This window comes from Bos taurus, chromosome 26 (genome assembly GCF_002263795.3).
Source record: "Bos taurus isolate L1 Dominette 01449 registration number 42190680 breed Hereford chromosome 26, ARS-UCD2.0, whole genome shotgun sequence".
NCBI lineage: Eukaryota > Metazoa > Chordata > Mammalia > Artiodactyla > Bovidae > Bos > Bos taurus.
Genome location: NC_037353.1, coordinates 269,428 through 294,131, shown reverse-complemented (window position 1 = coordinate 294,131; position 24,704 = coordinate 269,428). Strand labels below are relative to the sequence as shown.

The 24,704-nt window shown below is 38.3% G+C and overlaps 3 pseudogenes; 1 reads left to right on the top strand and 2 right to left on the bottom strand.

Annotated features, from left to right (window-relative positions):
• OR5AL10P (olfactory receptor family 5 subfamily AL member 10, pseudogene) lies at positions 1,223 to 2,163 on the bottom strand (annotated as a pseudogene).
• LOC104970047 (endogenous retrovirus group K member 10 Gag polyprotein-like) lies at positions 7,924 to 24,328 on the top strand (annotated as a pseudogene).
• Positions 13,381 to 14,346, bottom strand: OR5AL8BP (olfactory receptor family 5 subfamily AL member 8B, pseudogene; annotated as a pseudogene).
• Positions 24,329 to 24,704: the final 376 nt, after the last annotated feature.

The following is a 24,704-nucleotide window of genomic DNA, read 5'->3' as shown; positions in this document are numbered from 1 at the left end:
AGATAATAACTTCATTTTATGGACATTTTAAAACCAAAACATTTTAACCAAGCAACATATCATATTTAACTTTGGTTCAACCTGAAGGAAAAAATTTACATGGTGTTTATACTATTTGCATAGCTTGTGTCTCTCAAGATAGCTAAAATCCTCAATATTAGAGAGAAATGAGGCAAAATTATGATTTTAAAGTGCTTTATTTTTCATCTCTATTGACAAAGCATTTTATGTTCAAAGAGAACGGATAGTTTCTATCTCTTTCTTAGAATTTGACCATTAAAATATTTGTTATATCTACTATGTGTAAGTTAAAATAGGAAAATATCTATTTTCAAGGAGGAAATAAGACATCAGCAAACTGAGCCACAAAGGCCAAAGGCTTCTCTGCCTATTGATACTGAATCATTGTACAAGTCTTGATTTAAAATGTCCTAAATCTGTACCCTTATGGCAGAAAGTGAAGAAGAACTAAAGAGCCTCTTGATGAAAGTGAGAGTAAAAAAGTTGGCGTAAAACTCAACATTCAGAAAACTTAGCTCATGGTCCCATCACTTCATGGAAATACATGGGGAAACAGTGGCTGGCTTTATTTTCTTGGGCTCCAAAAATCACTGCAGATGGTGATTGCAGCCATGAAATTAAAAGATGCTTACTCCTTGGAAGGAAAGTTATGAACAACCTAGAGAGCATTTTTAAAAGCAGAGACATAACTTTACCAACAAAGGTCCGTCTAGTCAAGGCTATGGTTTTTCCAGTAGTCATGGATGGATGTGAGAGTTGGACTATAAAGAAAGCTGAGTGCCAAAGAATTGATGCTTTTGAACTGTGGTGTTGGAAAATACTCTTGAGAGTCCCTTGGACTGCAAGGAGATACAACCAGTCCATCCTAAAGAAGATGAGTCCTGGGTGTTCATTGGAAGGACTGATGTTGAAGCTGAAACTCCAATACTCTGGCTACCTGAGCAAAGAGGCTGACTCATTGGAAAGGACCCTGATGCTGGGAAAGATTGAGGGCGGGAGGAGAAGGGGACGACAGTGTATGAGATGGTTGGATGACATCACCAACTCAATGGACATGAGTTTGGGTAAACTCTGGGAATTGGTGATGGACAGGGAGGGCTGGTGTGGTGTGGTTCATGGGGTTGCAAAGAGCTGGACATGACTGAGAGACTGAACTGAACTGAAAACTATACCCAGCATTTCTTTAGTAACAACACAATTCTTATTTTTTATTCAAATACATCTTTTCAATAATCTTTCTCAAATCATTTTTTACCTCCCAATTCCTCAAGCTGTAGATCAATGGGTTTAGCATAGGAATCACCACAGTATAGAAAACGGAGGCAAAATTGTCTTTATATAGTGAGTGGCTTGATCTGGGCTTCAGGTACATAAAACTGAGGGACCCATAATGCATAGCAATAGAAAACAGGTGAGAGGTGCAGGTAGAAAAGGCTTTCTGTCTCCCTACAGCAGAACGGATCCTTACGATGGCAAAGATGATGAATACATAGGATATGAGTACAATGATAAGAGAACAGAAGACATTGAATCCTGCAGGGCTAATAACATCAGCTCTTTGACTTGGGTATCAGAGCAGGCCAGAGTGATCAAGGGAACATCATCACAGTAGAACTGATTGATCACATTAGGGGCACAGAAAGCCATGTGGAATGTAGCTACTGCTTGTATGAATCCCACCAGGAATCCATAAATATAAGAGCCAGTGACCATTTGGATGCAGAGTTTCCTAGGCATAAGAACTACATAGAGTAAAGGGTGACATATGGCCACATACTGATCATAAGCCAAGGCAGACAGCATTAACAATTCCCAAGCTGAAAATGTGATAAAGCAACACACTTGAGTGGCACATGCATAAAGTGATACACTTTTAATTTCATGAAAAGTGTTTATAAGCTTGTTTGGTGTGATGGTGGAGGAACCATAAAAATCCACAAAAGCCAGATGACAGAGGAAAAAATACATGGGTGTGTGAAGTTGAGGACTCACTTGTATTAGCACAATAAAACCAAGATTGCCCAAGGCAGTAATCAAGTAGATTAACAATAAAATGCAAAAGAAAATGAATTGAAGCTCTGGGTTATCTGTGAGGCCCAAAAGGATGAACTCAGTAACCACTGAACGATTGCTTTCTGCCATGAAATAAGCAATTCTATAGTAAATCCCACCAGATCACATGCTCTGAATAATCTTGACTCTGAAAGGAATGATTAAGTGTGAGAAGGCAGCCCTGGCACTTCAGGCTGTCATGCTAAATTCAGTTAAAGTAGAATCTTGATAAGCACCCTGAATTATGTGTAGATTTATTGTGAATTTACTGTAAAAACATTTGGTCCAGGTGGAAATTCCACTAAGAAGCTGTGAAAGAAGAAAGAGAGAATTTCAATTAAAATTTTATAATCAATACAATAGCAAAGACTGTGTTGTGCTTTTCTTTAAAGAAACAAAAAAGAGCATTCAGGATACAAAGTGGCTTTGATAGAAAATACATTAACATAATTTCTTAAGTTGTATATTTCTTTCACAGAACTGTCATTTTATCATTTCATAAGAATATTAAAAATAAGCAAAATCAAGCATGGAAAGTATAAGTAAAAAATCAAAATACTAACAGTATGTATCTTTAGGGAACCAGTTTGGTATAATCGTAAAAGTTTCTTCACCTTGTTTTTTCTTCATATTCTATTTTTTTTCAATATATACATAATATTTATATTTAGGAAAATGGCATTGTGAAATTTTCTGGCTATCTTTTGGGAAAATACACACCAGTGAACAATTTTCCAGATTGTAAAATGTTTTTAAGTAATTAAGATATATGTTTTTAAGCTCTATCTTGAAGTATCAAATGGTCCCAAGTGAAGAGCATTTGGACAGAATTTAGAGGAACCTCACTTCACAGAAAATTTATATAAACCCAAGGTGGCTTCTCAGTGCTCAAAAACTGGTACAATTGAATTTGTTCCCATCCTTTCTTAACAGGGCAGAATATAAGTTAACATGATTTTCCTTTATCACTGTATTTTCTCAGGTTACTTTACATGCACCTTATAGATTTTCAGGACAGTAAAAAACATGATAAAATAAATATAAAAGCTCCTCCCACGTTAAATTTGGATTTACATCCCCTTGAAAACTTATCTTGGTTACTCCTTTCTCTTTCTGTCCCCATCACCAGTTTTCAACCAAACTTATTGGAACAGGTATCTGTCCCCAACTTCTCAAATATATAACTATTTTCAGTTGCTAAGTTGTGTCTGATTCTTTGTGACCCCATGGACTGCAACATGCCAGGCATCCCTGTCCTTCACTATCTCCCAGAGTTTGCTCAAATTCATTTCCTTTGAGTCATTGATGACATCAAAACATCTTATCCTATCTCGCCCTCTTCTCCTCCTGTCCTCAATCTTTCCAGTATCAGGGTTTTTATCAGTGAGGCTGCTCTTTGCATCAGGTTGCCAAATTATTGCAGCTTCAACTTCAGTATAAGTCTTTCCAGTGAATATTCAGGGTTAATTTCCTTTAGGATTGACTGGCTTGATCTTGCAGCCCATGGGACTCTCAAGAGTCTTCTCTAGCACAACAATTTGAAAGCATCAGTTCTTCGGTGGTCAGCCTTCTTTATGGTCCAACTCTCACATCCATATATGACTATTGGAAAATGATAGCTTTGACTATACAGACCTGTGTTGGCAAAGTAATTTCTCTGCTTTTTAATATGCCGCCTAGATGTGCCATAGCTTTTCTTCCAAGAAGCAAGCATCTTTTAATTTCAAGGCTGTAGTCACCATTAGCAGTGATTTTGGAGTCCAAGAAAGTAAAATTTGTCACTGTTTCCACTTTTTCCTCTTCTGTTTGCCGTGAAATGATGGGACTGGATGCCATGATCTTAGTTTTTAGAATGTTGAGATTTAAGCCAGCTTCTTCACTCTCCTCTTTCACTCTCATCAAGAAGCACTTTCTGCCATTAGAGTGGCTCTTTGTGATCCAACGGATTGTAGGCCACAAGGCTCCTCTGTCCATGGAATTTTCCAGGCAAAGATATTGGAGTGGGTTACCATTTCATACTCCAAGGGATCTTCACAACTCAGATATGTAACTTGCATCTCTTATGTCTCCTGCACTGACAGGCAGACTATTTAACTACTAGTGCCATCCTGGAAGCTCCATTTATAACTTAACAAGGTGTAATCCACCTATCTTTCTCATTAAAACAAAAAAATTCCTGAGCATGTTTATTATCTACTTCCCTATTTTTGAATTCAATAAAACCTGTATTTTTTGGCAGCACTGTAGCACTGAACTCGATTGAATACAAGTTTGAGTTCTAAAGCAAAGCAGTCTTCTGAGTTTGTTTATTTTGATCCTCAGTCTTGGAGTCTGTTTCTATTACTATGCTTTAGATGGCATGTTCTTCATGTTCTCTCCAAAGCTCCTTCCTCTCATTTTGGCACCTTCTTGATCAATTATCCAATCCTATGTGCTCAATAGGCATCTATATGCTGATTATGAACAAATCTATTAATAAATTATTTTTCCAACTACCTCTTTCTGCTCCAGTTTTATACAACTAAATATCTCTCAGAAATTACCATTTAGATATTTATCAAAGTATTACACACAGAAAACAACTTGATATTTCTGCACATGGGACCCAAAACCCAAGACTTGGCATATACATTTTCTAGAGCAATGAATGGTCTTCCCAGATGGTGTTAGTGATAAAGAATCTGCCTGTCAATGCAGGAGACATAAGAAACACAGGTTCGATCCCTGGGTTGGGAAGATCCCCTGGAGGAAGAAATGGAAACCCACTATAGTATTTTTTTGCCTGGAGAATTCCATGGACAGAGGAGCCTGGTTGGCTCTAGTCCATGGGGGTCACAAAGAGTCGCAATGAACAGTGTCATTATCCATTTGCTCTCCAAATCAGAGAGCAATTTCTTTTACTATGCTTTCCTGATCCTCATGCCAATGTTCAATTTGCCCCCCTACTACTGATAAAGAATTCACCTGTCAATGCAGGAGACACAGTAGATGCGCATTCAATCCCTGTGTTGGAAAGATCTGCTGGAGGAGGAAATAGCAACCCACTCTAGTATTCTTGCTTGGGAATTCGGCTCCTTTGTGACTGAGAGACTAAACAATGACAAGACTAACAATTTTATCCCTCACACAATTTTCAAATCTTGTCATATATATTGCTTTATTGGTCCAAGCACAATGATGCCTTTTTTTTTTTTTTTTTTTTTACTTTTAGTCTTGCCTCTAATCTGTCTTATTTTTCTCTGTTCCTCAGTTTTCAGCTTATATGAGATTTTACAGAAACTTTATTCTTATTTTGTCCTGATGAAACCCTTCAGTATCTTCCCATTGCCGTTTGGATAAATTTCAAGTTCTTTCTCATGGCTAACATAGCCCTTGAAAATTTCTGCATCTCAGATCAGGCACCTCCTGAAACATTTTTTATTTTTTTTAATCTAGTTTCTATGTCACAAGTATTCCAAATTTAAATATGAGACAGAATTTTGTACATCCTTTATTCTCCTCCTAGAACACTTTTCCTCTGCCATCATTGTTTTTATTTGCCTGATTTTCCTTTTACTTAATTTTCTCTACTCTATTAAATCACTTCCTCTTAGAGAATTTCAAGGGAGTTTAAGTCCTCCTCATATATACATTCTTGCAGCCACTGATTCCTTCATAATATTCACCACACTATACTGAAGACAACTATTAATATGTCTATAACACATTCTAAAGGAATGATGCTAAAGCTGAAACTCCAGTACTTTGGCCACCTCATGCAAAGAGCTGACTCATTGGAAAAGACTCTGATGCTGGGAGGGATTGGGGGCAGGAGGAGAAGGGGACGACAGAGGATGAGATGGCTGGATGGCATCACTGACTCGATGGATGTGAGTCTCGGTGAACTCTGGGAGTTTGTGATGGACAGGGAGGCCTGGCGTGCTGCGATTCATGGGGTTGCAAAAAGTCGGACACGACTGAGTGACTGATCTGATCTGAAGCTTGAACTCCTTTTGGCAAGCAATAATATTTCTATTTCATATTCAATTTAATCTTTACCTCCAACTGTACCTAGTATACAGAAGATGGTCAATCAGATCAGATCAGTCGCTCAGTTGTGTCCGACTCTTCGACACCATGAATCGCAGCACACCAGGCCTCCCTGTCCATCACCAACTCTCGGAGTTCACTGAAACTCACGTTCATTGAGTCAGTGATGCCATCCAGCCATCTCATCCTCTGTCGTCCCCTTCTCCTCCTGCCCCCAATCCCTCCCAGCATCAGAGTCTTTTCCAATGAGTCAACTCTTTGCATGAGGTGGCCAAAGTACTGGAGTTTCAGCTTAAGCATCATTCCTTCCAAAGAAATCCCAGGGCTGATCTCCTTCAGAATGGACTGGTTGGATCTCCTTGAAGTCCAAGGGACTCTCAAGAGTCTTCTCCAACACCACAGTTCAAAATAATTATCCCTAAATGATTAAATGGATAAAGTTATATTTTTGTAAGTCCAAATTCCTTCCTCCAAAAAGGGGATTGAGCATATTTTTCTACTACCTAATGCCTTTCAATATTCAATATGTCATCATTCAGTTCAACAACAAACCCCTAAATAGTTCAGTGTGCCTGAACTATTTCAGGAATCTTTGTGAGGCCAGTAACATTTAAAATTACCTGGGTATTTATGAGACAACTTTGTATTTTATGTATGTAGTCCCTTGGGTAGATTTCTTTTTGTACTACATTCTTTTTAATAAAGGTTGAAAACAATATAATTATACATACATACATGAACATAATTATTTAATGTTTAGTAACTGGGGGGAAAATTATTTCCCTTGAAATGGTAGATCATTTTTTCATCTATGTTTAGTTAAAGATCTAAAGTAAAGGAATATTTTCATGATCTCTTTTGGGAGAACAACCTGATTAGTTGCTATGTCTGCTTTGATTATTTGCTTTGAAGTCTGTCACATTGGCTTTATATTAAAATTATGAATTTATTTAAGATAAGTGTTACATCTATGGGCCTTGTATTTGGTAGCAGTTTTTGTAAACAATTGGATAAAAATGAATTTCCCAATAAGTAACTTTCATTCCTTCCTTCTGAGATTCATGTTCAAATCAATATTATGATTGACATTTCAGTTCAGCTGCAAAGATTAAAAGTATTCATTTCTTTGTCTTCAGTATCTAGAAGACAAAACATATAAAACATAGGTCAATTTACATTTCAGATAAATATATGTGTACTTGCTTTAGATGGCCAGCCAGATGATACCGCACATCTAAGAAGAAAAGATATTAAGAGTTTTGTTCACATAATAGGGCTTTCTAGGGAGAGGAAGGTGAACTCCCAATCTGATCTGAAAATATGGCTAGGAGGAGCCAGCAATGGCTATGGGGTTTGAGGTTTTTTATTGTGATGAGTGAGTGGGACTGAGTGAGGATTCCCATGTGCAAGAAAATACTTATATAGTTTGAATCTTTTGCAAAAGATGGAGCAGTGGGTTCCTTACTCCAGTTATGGACTAAAATGAGACAAAGTGGTGAAGCTGGAAAGCTGTAACTGGTCAAAACAGCAAAAGACAGTTAGATACTTCTCTCCACACCTCTCTTTTTCAATAGGCTCTCCATCCTGTGATATCAGAGATGAATTTTATAATCATGTTTTTGAACCTGTCCTTTTCTGTCCCAAATAAGAAAGAATCTTTCTGTGATATAGGGTGAGATTATTTCTGTAATGAAACAAAGGGAAAGAGTCAAGGAAGAGTGAGAAACAAAATTCTATGAGTTGGGAGCTGACTGAGGTTTGGACAAAGGCACCCAAGAGGATGTGCCCTCGGGCTGCACCAGGCCTCTCTAGTGAGCACACATGGCCAGTGGAGACAGCGTCCCAACCAATGAGTCCGTCAGGAGCCTGTACCAGGAGTCTCTAAGGCTAGCCTGGATAACAGTCTGACCATGTCTAAGCACAGAGTCGGTCAGCTTGTCAACTGGAATCTTCCAGGCCATGCCCAGCACATGCTGGTCCACTAGTGGTCTCCCATGGGAGGAAGGGATGGCACCCAGACTGAGGAAGAATGGCAATACTCAGAGCCCACAGCCAACAACCATCCCTGAGCATGACCCCTCCTGAAGCCGCCCTGTCTGCAGGGTTAGGGAGGGCCCACCCATCCTCAGGGAGGACCCACTCATCCTCAAGGAGATGCTGGTGTCCAGAGAGTCTTAGCCAGGAGCTTCTTTTAAATGAAACATTCTGAATTCCTTGGGGGAAAAAAAAAAAACAACTTGCTATGTATTAATTATTGTATTTTTGGTTCCTGGGTTGTTGCCAATGGCCTAGCTGTTTAGCCTGCCACATGGAAAGTTGCATACAGAGAGATCTGTGGCCACAGACAGTGGAAGGAAGTAGTGGTTGCTGATAAATTTGTCTTAGACTTTCTCCAAATGGGCTAAGGTGAAGCCCCTGCAATCTAACATATCCTGATGTACTGGATTAATGCCATGAGGCAACAGGGAAGGTCACTGAAAAAATTTCAGGTGAAAAGGCATCTGCCTTTCACAAATATACTACAAATTGGGTAAAATTTGGGGGGACTTGGGTTGGATCCTGAATAGCATGTTTGAGGTTTATATCAAGATTGACCTCACCCTGTTTTTTTGAATCTTGTGATTGTGTGTACGCATGCTCAGTTGTGTCTGGTTCTTTGAAACCCCATGGAATGTAATCCACCAGACTCCTCTGTCCATGGAATTTTCCAGGTAAGAATACTGGAGAGGGGTCCCTATTCTAGTGTTCAAGAATATGCCTGCAATGCAGGAGATGCAGGAGTCATGGATTCGATCCCTATGTTGGGAAGATCCCCTGGAGGAGGAAATGGCAATCCACTCCAGTATTCTTGACTGGAGAATCCCATGGACAGAGGAGCCTGGTGGGCTACAGTCCATGGGGTCAGAAAGAGACACGACTAAAACAACTGAGCACACATGCAGGCATATATATATATATATATATATATATATATAAAATCTCCCTTTCCTTGTACTGTATGTATACAGATGTTGAAATATAATGTTGTACACTTGAAACTTATATAATATTATAAACCAATGTTACCTCAATATATAAAGAATGTAAACATGTCAGTTCCTTTTGTGCTAAAGGGAATTGTGCCTTCAAGCAAGAGACTGTATCATTAACCATTTTTAAATTTTATTTCAGCTTTGAATCACATTTTATAGATCATCACCATGAGTCTATAATATCTTGAAACATACTTCAGAAGACCTGTCTTAGGAGTACATAGCACATGGTACATAGTGATGCAGGCACAGTGGAATCTGTGGAAGTGACTAGGAATCTGACAGGTGGTGGCTATGATTAAAGACTTCTCTGCTTGGGCCAGGAAACACTTCAGGCAGAATAAGAATGATACAATGGATACAGAGGTTGGTTTTACTCTGCCATGCCTGCAAAGTACTTTACTTCCAAACATGAAGTAATGAAATAGAATCTAAAAGAGCTCTATTTATCCTCCTAACTTAAAAGAGTTGAATATTTGAGAACAGACTTTGATATATTCATTATTGTGGTTGTAATTTTAAGGCTAATCATAAAGTTATTAACAAATATACAGTCATTTAAAAAATTTTTTTTCAGGGTTTTCTTTTTTTTTAAATTTTATTTTATTTTTAAACTTTACAATATTGTATTAGTTTTGCCAAATATCAAAATGAACCCACCACAGGTATACCTGTGTTCCCCATCCTGAACCCTCCTCCCTCCTCCCTCCCCATACCCTCCCTCTGGGTCGTCCCAGTGCACCAGCCCCAAGCATCCAGTATCGTGCATCAAACCTGGACTGGCGACTCCTTTCATACATGATATTATACATGTTTCACTGCCATTCTCCCAAATCTCCCCACCCTCTCCCTCTCCCACAGAGTCCATAAGACTGATCTATACATCAGTGTCTCTTTTGCTGTCTCGTACACAGGGTTATTGTTACCATCTTTCTAAATTCCATATATATGCGTTAGTATACTGTATTGGTGTTTTTCTTTCTGGCTTACTTCACCCTGTATAATAGGTTCCAGTTTCATCCATCTCATTAGAACTGATTCAAATGTATTCTTTTTAATGGCTGAGTAATACTCCATTGTGTATATGTACCACAGCTTTCTTATCCATTCATCTGCTGATGGACATCTAGGTTGCTTATTTAAAGTTTTCTAAGGGATGGTATGGGGAGGGAGGAGGGAGCGGGGTTCAGGATGGGGAACACATGTATACATGTGGTGGATTCATGTTGATATATGGCAAAACCAATACAATATTGTAAAGTAATTAACCTCCAATTAAAATAAATAAATTAATATTAAAAAATAAAATAAAAATTTCTAAAAAGCTATGGTATATTGTTTTGTAACAGTTTGTAACAAATGAAAAATACAATCTTAGTAATAAGCCCTTATAAAGCAAAAGGCAATTGGGTTAAACTAAACTTTGGGAAAGATGGATTGTTTTATTTATTTTCATAAGGAAAGATATATTGCTTTTAGGTATTACTGGCAAAGAGGTATTTAGGTATTACTTGCTTTTAGGTATTACTGTTCTTTTAAAGTTACAAAGGATTATGAATTGGAACATCAAAATAAGAAATATGTTAAAAGATATTGTTCAATTAAAGCATTAAATTAAAATTAAAAAACAAATGCTAGATGACTCATTTAACTTTTATTTTGACATAGATTCAGAGTTTCAAAAAAGATGCTTTTCTCAGAAATCTATGACATTTGTGAATAAAATTAAAGACAAAATAAATGAAAAGATATATTGTACTCATTCAGTTGAGTTCAGTTCAGTCGCTCAGTCGTGTCTGACTCTTTGCGACCCCATGAATGGCAGCACACCAGGCCTCCCTGTCCATCACCAACTCCCGGAGTTTACTCAAACTCATGTCCATTGAGTCGGTGATGCCATCCAGCCATCTCATCCTCTGTCGTCCCCTTCTCCTCCTGCCCCCAGTCCTTCCCAGCATCAGGGTCTTTTCCAATGAGTCAACTGTTCGCACGAGGTGGTCAAAGTATTGGAGTTTCAGCTTTAGCATCATTCCTTCCAATGAACACCCAGGGCTGATCTCCTTTAGGATCGACTGGTTGGACCTCCTTGCAGTCCAAGGGACTCTCAAGAATCTTCTCCAACACCACAGTTCAAAAGCATCAATTCTTCAGCACTCAGCTTTCTTCACAGTCCAACCCTCACATCCATAAATGACCACTGGAAAAACCATAGCCTTGACTAGATGGACCTTTGTTAGCAAAGCAATATCTCTGCTTTTGAATATGCTATCTAGGTTGGTCATAACTTTCCTTCCAAGGAGTAAGCATCTTTTAATTTCATGGCTGCAATCACCATCTGCAGTGACTTTGGAGCCCCCCAAAATAAACTTAGCCACTGTTTCCTCATCTGTTTCCCATGAAATGATGGGACCAGATGACATGATCTTCGTTTTCTGAATGTTGAGCTTTAAGCCAACTTTTTCACTCTCCTCTTTCACTTTCATCAAGAGGCTCTTTAGTTCCTCTTCACTTTCTGCCATAAGGGTGGTGTCATCTGCATATCTGAGGTTATTGGTATTTCTCCCAGCAATCTTGAGTTCAGCTTCTGCTTCATCCAGCCCAGTGTTTCCAATGATGTACTATGCATATAAGTTAAGTAAGCAGGGTGACAATATACAGCCTTGGCGTACTCCTTTTCCTATTTGGAACCAGTCTTTTGTTCCATGTCCAGTTCTAACTGTTGCTTCCTGACCTGCATAGAGGTTTCCCAAGAGGCAGGTCAGATGGTCTTGTATCCCCATCTCTTTCAGAATTTTCCACAGTGTATTGTGATCACACAGTCAAAAGCTTTGGCATAGTCAATAAAGCAGAAATAGATGTTTTTCTGGAACTCTCTTGCTTTTTTGATGATCTGACAGATTTTGGCAATTTGATCTCTGGTTCCTCTGCTTGTTAAAATAGTTATATTCTCCAAGGCAGTTTACATATTCAGTGTAATTGTTTTCATACAATCATAAGTGTATGTTACTCAAACAAGGACATTCTTTAAAGACCAAAGAACTTCAGTTGAAATCAGCAAATTAACTTTATTATTGGAGCCATAGATCTTACTCTGTGCAGAAGGACATGCTTCCTTGTTAAAATTCAAGTTGCTGTTTCAGTCTTTTAAAGTGAGATTTTCTGTCAGTGTTGATATCAGTGTTCATGTTAGAGTTTCAGAATCAACAGTTCTTTTCAGATTCCTCTTACTCTATGTGTGTGTGTGTGTGTGTTTGTGTATGTGTGTGTGCATGAGTGTATTTTATACCATTCTGATAGTTGAAAGCTGCTTTAATAATCTAAAGAAGATATGATATTTTTTTACCATGTAAGTTTTTTGAATTGAAGCATTCAAGTAAAAATTCTGCTGTGAAAAAAAAAAAAAAAAGAGAGAGATTTTAAGTGATCTACAAAACAAAATTTAAACCACTGTTTGCAACTGAATTTATTTCAATCTTATATCTTTCAATATTGCTGTTGTAGTTCAATCATTAACCATGTCCAACCCTTTGTGACCCCATAGACTACAGCACGCCAGGCTTCCCTGTCCTTCATTATCTCCTGGAGTTTGCTCAGACTCACATCCATTGAGTCGATGATGCCATCCAACTATCTCATCCTCTGTCGTTCCCTTCTCTTCCTGCCTTCAGTCTTTACAAGCATCAGGGTCTTTTCCAGTGAGTCAGCTCTTCACATCAGTTGGGCAAAATATTGGAACTTCAGCTTCAATATCAATCTTTCCAGTGCATATTCAGCATTATCAGAAGTTATAATTTACAAAATAATAAAAAATAAAATTAGAAAATAAGTGTATCTTCTGTATTAATAATTAACTAATTAACTTCCTAATTAATAAATAATTAACTAACTAATTAATAATTAATTAACTTTCCCTTGGTGGCTCAGATGGTAAAGAATCTGCTGGCAATGTGGGAAATTGGTTTCATCCCTGTATCAGGAAGATCCATGGGAGAAGGGAATGGAACTCATTCCCATATTCTTGCCTGGAAGATTCCTTGGGCAGAGGAGCCTGGAGGGCTACAGTCAATGGAGTCAAAAAGAGTTGGACAGGACTGAGATTAACACTATCACTTTCATTTTTTAAATATTGCAGTGTTAGAAAGCATGCTACTAAAGGTATGATCATGCAGAAAAACTATTTGTTTTTTACTTTTTTTTTTTTTGCCTCCTAAATGTGAAGGCTTTCAGTTAAAACATAAGTCACTTATTTTATAGTAGAATACACTTTTGCCATAGTTCTCTTCAAAGCATTTTTACTTCCTTGTTCCTCAGGCTGTATATGAGAGGATTTAGCATGGGAATTACCACTATATAGAATATGGAAGGTATTTTATCAGTATCAAGGGAATGGCTTGTTTCTGGTTGCATATACATGAAGATGATCAGACCATAAAATATAGTGATAGAAGTCAAGTGGGAAGCACAAGTAGAAAATGCCTTTTTTCTGCTTTCAGCTGGTTTAATCCTTAGAATGGCAAATAGAATGAATACATAGGAGACAAGGACGATAAAAAGAGAAAAAGATATTGAACCCAGCAAGTGTGAACAGTAACAGCTTTTTTATCTATTTGTAATGGGTTTCATGACAGGCCAGGGCAACCAAGGGGATAGCATCACAGTAAAAGTGATTTATTATGTTTGAATGACAGAAAGATAAGTGGAATGTAAGAACTGCTTGTAGGAGTCCCACAGAAAAGCTATATAGATATGTGCTAACCTCCATCTGAATACAGACCCTTCTGTTCAAACAATGGTATAGAGTAAAGGATTACAAATGGCCACATACCTGTCATAAGCCATGACTGAGAGCATATAAAATTTGCAAACCACAAACATGATAAAGCAAAACAACTGAGTGGCACAAACAAGTAAGGATATTCTTTTAGTTTATTGGAGGAAGTTCACCAGTGTTAGGAGTGACTGAGGAGGTATAGCAAAAATCAACAAAAGCTAGGTGGCTAAGGAAATAAAACATAGGTGTGCGAAGCTGAAGACTGACACAAATTAGCATGATTAATCCAAGATTACCCATGATATTAATTAAGCAAATCACTAAAAATATCCCCCAAAGTAGGGCCTGAAGCTCAGGACTGTCTGTGAGTCCCAAGAGGATGAATTCAGTTACTTCTAAATTGTTGTGTTTGGCCACAAATTGTGTATAGAAGCATATCATACTTTTATCTCCAGAATACCCATTGCAGATAATCTGTCACTTTGTGGATTAAGGACTTCACTCATGCTTATTTTATGGTGACCATATTGGAAAGATAAATCCTCACTGGTCAATGGGCCATTCTCAGATTTCAGTGCTGCCTGCTTTGGATTTGAAGGGATTTGCTCCAGGTAGGAATTCCAACACACTCAGTAGTCCAGATGTTTATTAAGAAAAACTGAATGTTTTGGATTAAAATGTAGGATATCATGCACATAAAAATCCAGCATCATAGGTAGTATGCTGCTGCTAAGTCGCTTCAGTCGTGTCCGACTCTGTGCGACCCCATAGATGGCAGCTTACCAGGTTCCTTCATCCATGGGATTTTCCAGGCAAGAGTACTGGAGTGGGGTGCCATTGCCTTCTCTGCATAGGTAGTACAGCAGGATAAATATTTCAAGAGTTAAAGAGATGACCATGAATATATTAAGGTTAATATATTAAGAAACAATAGGCATTTCTACTAAAATTAAGACAATTGTGACTCTTACTAAATGTTATTATTAATGTGCTAGCCAATGCAATGAAGGAAAGGGTAAAACAGTTATGTATAAAATATGCTGCTGCTGCTGCTAAGTCACTTCAGTCGTGTCCGACTCTGTGCAACCCCATAGACGGCAGCCCACCAGGCTCCCACTTCCCTGGGATTCTCCAGGCAAGAACACTGGAGTGGGTTGCCATTTCCTTCTCCAATGAATGAAAGTGAAAAGTGAAAGTGAAGTTGCTCAGTCATGTCCGACTCTTAGCAACCCCATGGAATGCAGCCCACCAGGCTCCTCCATACATGGGATTTTTCAGGCAAGAGTACTGGACTGGGGTGCCATTGCCTTCTCCAGTATAAAGTATGAAAGTGTATCTAGATCAATATGTTTAGTGAAAAGGTAATAATGGATTTTTTTTTTTATGATTGTAACAATGTCTTCTATCGTAGTGCTGCGTAAAGAAAATTATAACATAATTTCACAAAAAATGTGAAACTTCAACGAAATGTGAAAACATAGTTTTCACAATTCCACTTCATATGATAAACAAAACATTTAAACATAAAGCTTAATTTAACATTGAGCTGAGCAATATTAAATTGCTATATTCATCTTATATATTCATGTTATTTATGTTTAAGTCCAATAAATTCATCAGTTCAGTTCAGTTCAGTCACTCAGTTGTGTCGGACTCTTTGTGACCCCATGAATCACAGCATGCCAGGCCTCCCTGTGCATCACCATTTCCAGGAGTTACTCAAACTCATGTCCATCGAGTCAGTGATGCCATCCAGCCATCTCATCCTCTGTCGTCCCCTTTTCCTCCTGCCCCCCAATCCCTCCCAGCATCAGAGTCTTTTCCAATGAGTCAGCTCTTCGCATGAGGTGGCCAAAGTACTGGAGTTTCAGCTTTAGCATCATTCCTTCCAAAGAAATCCCAGGGCTGATCTCCTTTAGAATGCATTGGTTGGATCCCCTTGCAGTCCAAGGGACTCACAAGAGTCTTCTCCAATACCACAGTTTGAAAGCATCAATTCTTTGGCGCTCAGCTTTCTTTATAGTCAAACTCTCGCATCCATACATGACCACTGGAAAAACCATAGTCTTGACTTGATGGACTTTTGTTGGCAAAGTAATGTCTCTGCTTTTCAATATGCTATCTAGGTTGGTCATAACTTTTCTTCCAAGGAGTAAGTGTCTTTTAATTTCATGGCTGCAATCACCATCTGCAGTGATTTTGGAGCTCCCCCAAATAAAGTCTGACACAGTTTCCACTGTTTCTCCATCTATTTCCCATGTAGTGATGCGACCAGATGCCATGATCTTCGTTTTCTGAATGTTGAGCTTTAAGCCAACTTTTTCACTCTCCTCTTTCACTTTCATCAAGAGGCTTTTTAGTTCCTCTTCACTTTCTGCCGTAGGGGTGGTATCATCTGCATATCTGAGGTTATTGATATTTCTCCCAGCAATCTTGATGCCAGCTTTTGCTTCCTCCAGCCCAGCATTTCTCATGATGTACTCTGCATATAAGTTAATTAAACAGGGTGACAATATACAGCTTTGACGTACTCCTTTTCCTATTTGGAACCAGTCTGTTGTTCCATGTCCAGTTCTAACTGTTGCTTCCTGACCTGCATACACATTTCTCAAGAGACAGATCAGGTGGTCTGGTATTCCCATCTCTTTGAGAATTTTCCACAGTTTATTGTGATCCACACAGTCAAAGGCTTTGGCATAGTCAATAAAGCAAAATTAGATGTTTTTCTGGAACTCTCTTGCTTTTTCCATGATCCAGCAGATGTTGGCAATTTGATCTCTGGTTCCTCTGCTTTTTCTTGTGGGGAGCTGCCCTTGAGAACGGGGTCCTTTGTCTGAAGGACACAGCTCTGGGAACTGCCTCAGTCCTTGAGGGTTTGCTTGCAAACATAGCTCTCTGTCCCGCCACCCCAGAGATTAGGCGCTTATTTACTGCAGACACCTGGAGTTCTGTGCAAACTTCTCATGCACAGAGAAATGTTATCTGGTGTAAGAAATAATAACAGGGTGCCATTCCATGCTCTCAAGATTTCTTGTGACTGTTTGTAAGATGTATAGGTCAACCAAGAAAAAATGTCAACCGTCTTGTCTTTCTCACGCTCTCCTGTATAAATATAAGATGCTGAATAAAGTCGGTGTCAGACCGCTCCCCTTTGTGGAGACGTGTCTGAACCTCTCGACCCCATCTTTGTTGTAGTCTCTTGCTGTAGTTTCCTTTCTCAGCCCCTCCGTGCATGTTCTTGGGATGTGATTGACTTTGCCGGCTGGCACCAGCAGGTGGCGCCTGAACAGGGACCCAGGAATCGGAGCATGATGACAGCTGCTGCCCGCCAAGACTGAGGTAAGTGACAAAAAATTCCTAATTAATTAAAGTAAAGGACAGGGAGTGTTATTGTCGAGAGTAATAAATCATGGGACAAGACAATAGCCGCCAGTTATTTGTACATATGTTGAAAACTATGTTAAAAGGTAGGGGAATTCATGTAAATAAGTTATAGCTAGAGAAGTTTTTACTTTTTATAAAAGAAGTTTCTCCTTGGTTTCCAGAGAAAAAAACAGTTAGTCTGGAAACTTTGAAAAAAGTAGGAAAACAATTACAGACGTATTATTCCTTACATGGTCCCAATCGTGTCCCTGTGGATGCTTTCTCTTTGTGGACTCTCAAAAGAGACTGTCTGGGGGGAGGAGCTAAGATGGCGGAGGAGTAAGATGGGGAGAACACTTTCTCCCCCACAAATTCATCAAAAGAACATTTAAACGCTGAGTAAATTCCACAAAACAACTTCTGAATGCTGGCAGAGGACATCAGGCACCAAGAAAAGCAACCCAAGTCTTCGAAAGGAGAGAGAAGAAATACAGCTCCACCCAACAGAACACCGACACAAGCTTCCCTAACCAAGAAACCTTGACAAGCCACCTCTACAAACCCACACAGAACGAGGAAATGCCACAATAAAGAGAACCCCACAAACTGCCAGAATACAGAAAGGACACCCCAAACTCAGCAATTTAAACAAGATGAAGAGACAGAGGAATACCCAGCAGATAAAGGAACAGGATAAATGCCCACCAAACCAAACAAAAGAGAAAGAGATAGGGAATCTACTTGATAAAGAATTCTGAATAATGATAGTGAAATTGATCCGAAATCTTGAAATCAAAATGGAATCACAGATAAATAGCCTGGAGACAAAGATTGAGAAGATGCAAGAAAGGTTTAACAAGGACCTAGAAGAAATAAAAGAGAGTCAATATATAATGAATAATGCAATAAATGAAATTAAAAACACTCTGGAGGCAACAAATAGTAGAATAAAAGAGGCAGAAGATACGATTAGTGAATTAGAAAATAGAATGGTAGAAATAAATGAACCAGAGAGGATAAAAGAAAAACGAATTAAAAGAAATGAGGACAATCTCAGAGACCTCCAGGACAATATTAAACGCTACAACATTCGAATCATAGGGATCCCAGAAGGAGAAGACAAAAAGAAAGACCATGAGAAAATACTTGAGGAGATAATAGTTGAAAACTTCCCTAAAATGGGGAAAGAAATAATCACCCAAGTCCAAGAAACCCAGAGAGTCCCAAACAGAATAAACCCAAGGTGAAACACCCCAAGATACATATTAATCAAATTAACAAAGATCAAACACAAAGAACAAATATTAAAAGCAGCAAGGGAAAAACAACAAATAACACACAAGGGAATTCCCATAAGGATAACAGCTGATCTTTCAACAGAAACTCTTCAAGCCAGGAGGGAATGGCAAGACATACTTAAAGTGATGAAAGAAAATAACCTACAGCCCAGATTATTGTACCCAGCAAGGATCTCATTCAAATATGAAGGAGAAATCAAAAGCTTTTCAGACAAACAAAAGCTGAGAGAATTCAGCACCATCAAACCAGCTCTCCAACAAATACTAAAGGATATTCTCTAGACAGGAAACACAAAAACCGTGTATAAACTCGAACCCAAAACAATAAAGTAAATGGCAACAGGATCATACTTATCAGTAATTACCTTAAATGTAAATGGGTTGAATGCTCCAACCAAAAGACAAAGACTGGCTGAATGGATACAAAAACAAGACCCCTACATATGTTGTCTACAAGAGACCCACCTCAAAACAGGGGACACATACGGACTGAAAGTGAAGGGCTGGAAAAATATTTTCCATGCAAATAGGGACCAAAAGAAAGCAGGAGTAGCAATACTCATATCAGATAAAATAGACTTTAAAACAAAGGCTGTGAAAAGAGACAAAGAAGGTCACTACATAATGATCAAAGGATCAATCCAAGAAGAAGATATAACAATTATAAATATATATGCACCCAACATGGGAGTGCCACAATATGTAAGACAAATGCTAACAAGTATGAAAGGAGAATTAACAATAACACAATAATAGTGGGAGACTTTAATACCCCACTCACACCTATGGATAGATCAACTAAACAGAAAAGTAACAAGGAAACACAAACTTTAAACCATACAATAGACCAGTTAGACCTAATTGATATCTATAGGACATTTCATCCCAAAACAATGAATTTCACATTTTTCTCAAGTGCACATGGAACCTTCTCCAGGATAGATCACATCCTGGGCCATAAATCTAGCTTTGGTAATTTCAAAAAAATAGAAATCATTCCAAGCATCTTTTCTGACCACAATGCAGTAAGATTAGATCTCAATTACAGGAGAAAAACTATCAAAAATTCCAACATATGGAGGCTGAACAACACGCTGCTGAATAACCAACAAATCACAGAAGAAATCAAAAAAGAAAACAAAATTTGCATAGAAACTAATGAAAATGAAAACACAACAACCCAAAACCTATGGGACACTTTAAAAGCAGTCCTAAGGGGAAAGTCCATAGCAATACAGGCATACCTCAAGAAACAAGAAAAAAGTCAAATAAATAACCTAACCCTACACCTGAAGCAACTAGCAAAGGAAGAAATGAAGAACCCCAGGGTTAGTAGAAGGAAAGAAATCTTAAAAATTAGGGCAGAAAGAAATGCAAAAGAAACAAAAGAGACCATAGCAAAAATCAACAAAGCCAAAAGCTTGTTCTTTGAAAGGATAAATAAAATTGACAAACCATTAGCCAGACTCATCAAGAAACAAAGGGAGAAAAATCAAATCAATAAAATTAGAAATGAAAATGGAGAGATCACAACAGACAACACAGAAATACAAAGGATCATAAGAGACTACTATCAACAAGTATATGCCAATAAAATGGACAACGTGGAAGAAATGGGCAAATTCTTAGAAAAGTACAACTTTCCAAAACTGGACCAGGAAGAAATAGAAAATCTTACCAGACCCATCACAAGCACGGAAATTGAAACTGTAATCAAAAATCTTTTAGCAAACAAAAGCCCAGGTCCAGACGGCTTCACAGCTGAATTCTATCAAAAATTTAGAGAAGAGCTAACACCTATCCTGCTCAAACTCTTCCAGAAAATTGCAGAGGAAGGTAAACTTCCAAACTCATTCTATGAGGCCACCATCACCCTAATACCAAAACCTGACAAAGATCCCACAAAAAAAGAAAATTACAGGCCAATATCACTGATGAACATAGATGCAAAAATCCTTAACAAAATTCTAGCAATCAGAATCCAACAACACATTAAAAAGATCATACACCATGTCCAAGTGGGCTTTATCCCAGGGATGCAAGGATTCTTCAATACCCGCAAGTCAATCAATGTAATACACCACATTAACAAATTGAAAAATAAAAACCATATGATTATCTCAATAGATGCAGAGAAAGCCTTTGACAAAATTCAACATCCATTTATGATAAAAACTCTCCAGAAAGCAGGAATAGAAGGAACATACCTCAACATAATAAAAGCTACATATGACAACCCCACAGCAAACATTATCCTCAATGGTGAAAAATTGAAAGCATTTCCTCTAAAATCAGGAACAAGACAAGTGTGCCCACTTTCACCATTACTATTCAACATAGTTTTGGAAGTTTTGGCCACAGCAATTAGAGCAGAAAAAGAAATAAAAGGAATCCAAATTGGAAAAGAAGAAGTAAAACTCTCACTATTTGCAGATGACATGATCCTCTACATAGAAAACCCTAAAGACTCAACCAGAAAATTATTAGAACTAATCAATGATTATAGAAAAGTTGCAGGATATAAAATCAACACACAGAAATCCCTTGCATTCCTATACACTAATAATGAGAAAACAGAAAGAGAAATTAAGGAAACAATTCCATTCACCATTGCAATGGAAAGAATAAAATACTTAGGAATATATCTACCTAAAGAAACTAAAGACCTATATATAGAAAACTATAAAACACTGGTGAAAGAAATCAAAGAGGACACTAATAGATGGAGAAATATACCATGTTCATGGATTGGAAGAATCAATATAGTGAAAATGAGTATACTACCCAAAGCAATCTATAGATTCAATGCAATCCCTATTAAACTACCAATGGTATTTTTCACAGACCTAGAATAAATAATTTCACAATTTGTATGGAAATACAAAAAACCTCGAATAGCCAAAGCCATCTTGAGAAAGAAGAGTGGAACTGGAGGAACCAACCTGCCTGACTTCAGGCTCTACTACAAAGCCACAGTCATCAAGACAGTATGGTACTAGCACAAAGACAGAAATATTGATCAGTGGAACAAAATAGAAAGCCCTGAGATAAATCCACACACATATGGACACCTTATCTTTGACAAAGGAGGCAAGAATATATAATGGATTAAAAACAATCTCTTTAACAAGTGGTGCTGGGAAATCTGGTCAACCACTTGTAAAAGAATGAAACTAGAACACTTTCTAACACCATACACAAAAATAAACTCGAAATGGATTAAAGATCTCAATGTAAGACCAGAAACTATAAAACTCCTAGAGGAGAATATAGGCAAAACATTCTCCGACATACATCACAGCAGGATCCTCTATGACCCACCTCCCAGAATACTGGGAATAAAAGCAAAAATAAACAAATGGGACCTAGTTAAACTTAAAAGCTTCTGCACAACAAAGGAAACTATTAGCAAGGTGAAAAGGCAGCCTTCAGAATGGGAGAAAATAATAGCAAATGAAGCAACTGACAAACAACTAATCTCAAAAATATACAAGCAACTCCTACAGCTCAATTCCAGAAAATTAAATGACCCAATCAAAAAATGGGCCAAAGAACTAAATAGACATTTCTCCAAAGAAGACATACAGATGGCTAGCAAACACATGAAAAGATGCTCAACATCACTCATTATCAGAGAAATGCAAATCAAAACCACTATGAGGTACCATTTCACGCCAGTCAGAATGGCTGCGATCCAAAAGTCTACAAGCAATAAATGCTGGAGAGGGTGTGGAGAAAAGGGAACCCTCTTACACTGTTGGTGGGAATGCAAACTAGTACAGCCACTATGGAGAACAGTGTGGAGATTCCTTAAAAAACTGGAAATAGAACTGCCTTATGATCCAGCAATCCCACTGCTGGGCATACACATTGAGGAAACCAGAAGGGAAAGAGACACGTGTACCCCAATGTTCATCACAGCACTGTTTATAATAGCCAGGACATGGAAGCAACCTAGATGCCCATCAGCAGATGAATGGATAAGAAAGCTGTGGTACATATACACAATGGATTATTACTCAGCCATTAAAAAGAATACATTTGAATCAGTTCTAATGAGGTGGATGAAACTGGAACCTATTATACAGAGTGAAGTAAGCCAGAAAGAAAAACACCAATACAGTATACTAATGCATATATATGGGATTTAGAAAGATGGTAACAATAACCCTGTGTACGAGACAGCAAAAGAGACACTGATGTATAGATCAGTCTTATGGACTCTGTGGGAGAGGGAGAGGGTGGGGAGATTTGGGAGAATGGCAGTGAAACATGTATAATATCATGTATGAAAGGAGTCACCAGTCCAGGTTTGATGCACGATACTGGATGCTTGGGGCTGGTGCACTGGGACGACCCAGAGGGAGGTTATGGGGAGGGAGGAGGGAGGAGGGTTCAGGATGGGGAGCATGGGTATACCTGTGATGGATTCATTTCGATGTTTGGCAAAACTAATACAATATTGTAAAGTTTACAAATAAAATAAAATTAAAAAAAAAAAAAAAAGAGAGAGAGAGACTGTCTGGATCCTGAACATGAGGGACATAAAATTCAAACGGCTCTCAGGGATTCCACAAAACCCGAAGTTGCAGAGCCTTCCGCCCCTCCACCTGAGGTGCTTTATGCTGTGCCTGAGGGAACAGCTTGTAAGGCTGGAGGGAGTGATGATGTGTTAAGCTCTGATGAACAGAAAGAGTTAAATGAACAAGCAACTCAGTACCATAGAGAGGGTATGCCTTGGGAGATGATGGTTAACATACAATCCCCCTCGGAAAAGGGGGAATTAAAACATTCAGGGCTTTCCGAAAAACAGCTGGAAAATTTAATTCAAAAGATTGTTATACCAGTAAAAAAGGATGCACAGGGAGACTCCCACTCCAGCCAGCCTGTGCCTCCAGCATATCCTCCCTCGGTTCTTGCTGGGCTCAATCCACCTCCACCTTTCGTAGAACCGTGAGAGCTTATATCTATCCCTGCTTTTTTGCCCAGTGAAAACATAAAAATTAGAAGTGAGATATTATTATCTCCTCTTCAACAAGCGATTAAGCGAGCTAATGAAGAAGGAGAACATATTCCCGGGTTTTCAGGAATCTATCCAGTATTTGAAAATGCTGAACAATAGAGGTATTATAAACTGCTACCCTTTAAACAACTAAAAGAATTAAAAATGGCTTGTGCACAATACGGCCCGACTGCGCTGTTTACTCAGACTATTATAGAGGCTTTAAGAAATCAAAATCTGCCACCTAATGATTAAAAACAGGTTGCTCGGGCTTGTTTATCTGGAAGAGATTATTTATTATGGAAATCTGAGTTTGCTGAACAGTGTGGGATCACAGCCGATATCAATTGACAACAGGGGCTAAACACCACTTATGAAATGATGGTGGAAGAGGGAGATTATCGAGACATTAATAATCAACTTAATTATTTGCCTGGAGCCTATCCTCAGATTAGTGCTGCGGCTCTACGAACATGGAAAAAGCTTCCAAATTCTGATAAAAAGACCAAAGATTTATCTAAAATTCGCCAGGGGCCAGATAAACCATATCAGGATTTTGTTGCCCGCCTGCTTGAGACAATTAGTAAAATGATAGGCGATGAGCAGGCGGGAATGGTGTTGGCTAAATTGGGTTATTGCCTTAGCTGGTTTTAGTGGACGGCTTGGTAATCATTATCCCTCAGATAAAATTTTGCAATTTGCTCACTATCACCAATTTCTCTTCCCCAAAGTCCGTTGTTTCTCAGCCCCTTGCTGATGCCCTAACTGTATTTACTGATGGCTCTTCTAATGGAATAGCTAGTTTGATTATATAGGACAATACTGCCACCTGGCATACTAATTATAAGTCTGCTCAAAAAGTAAAACTATTTGCCGTTTTTCAGGCTCTATTACAAATTTCTGCTCCGTTTAATTTATATTCTGACAGTCTATATATCATAAGAGCCTTAAACACTATTGAGACTGTTCCATTTATTGGTACCCTAAATTCTACTATCCAAACTCGTTTTCGTGATATACATTTAATTTGCTCCAAAGTTAATAAATGCTATTTTGGTCATATTCGTGCTCACTCTGGACTTCCTGGACCTTTAACACAAGACAATGCTTTGGCTGACAAAGCTACACGTATGATA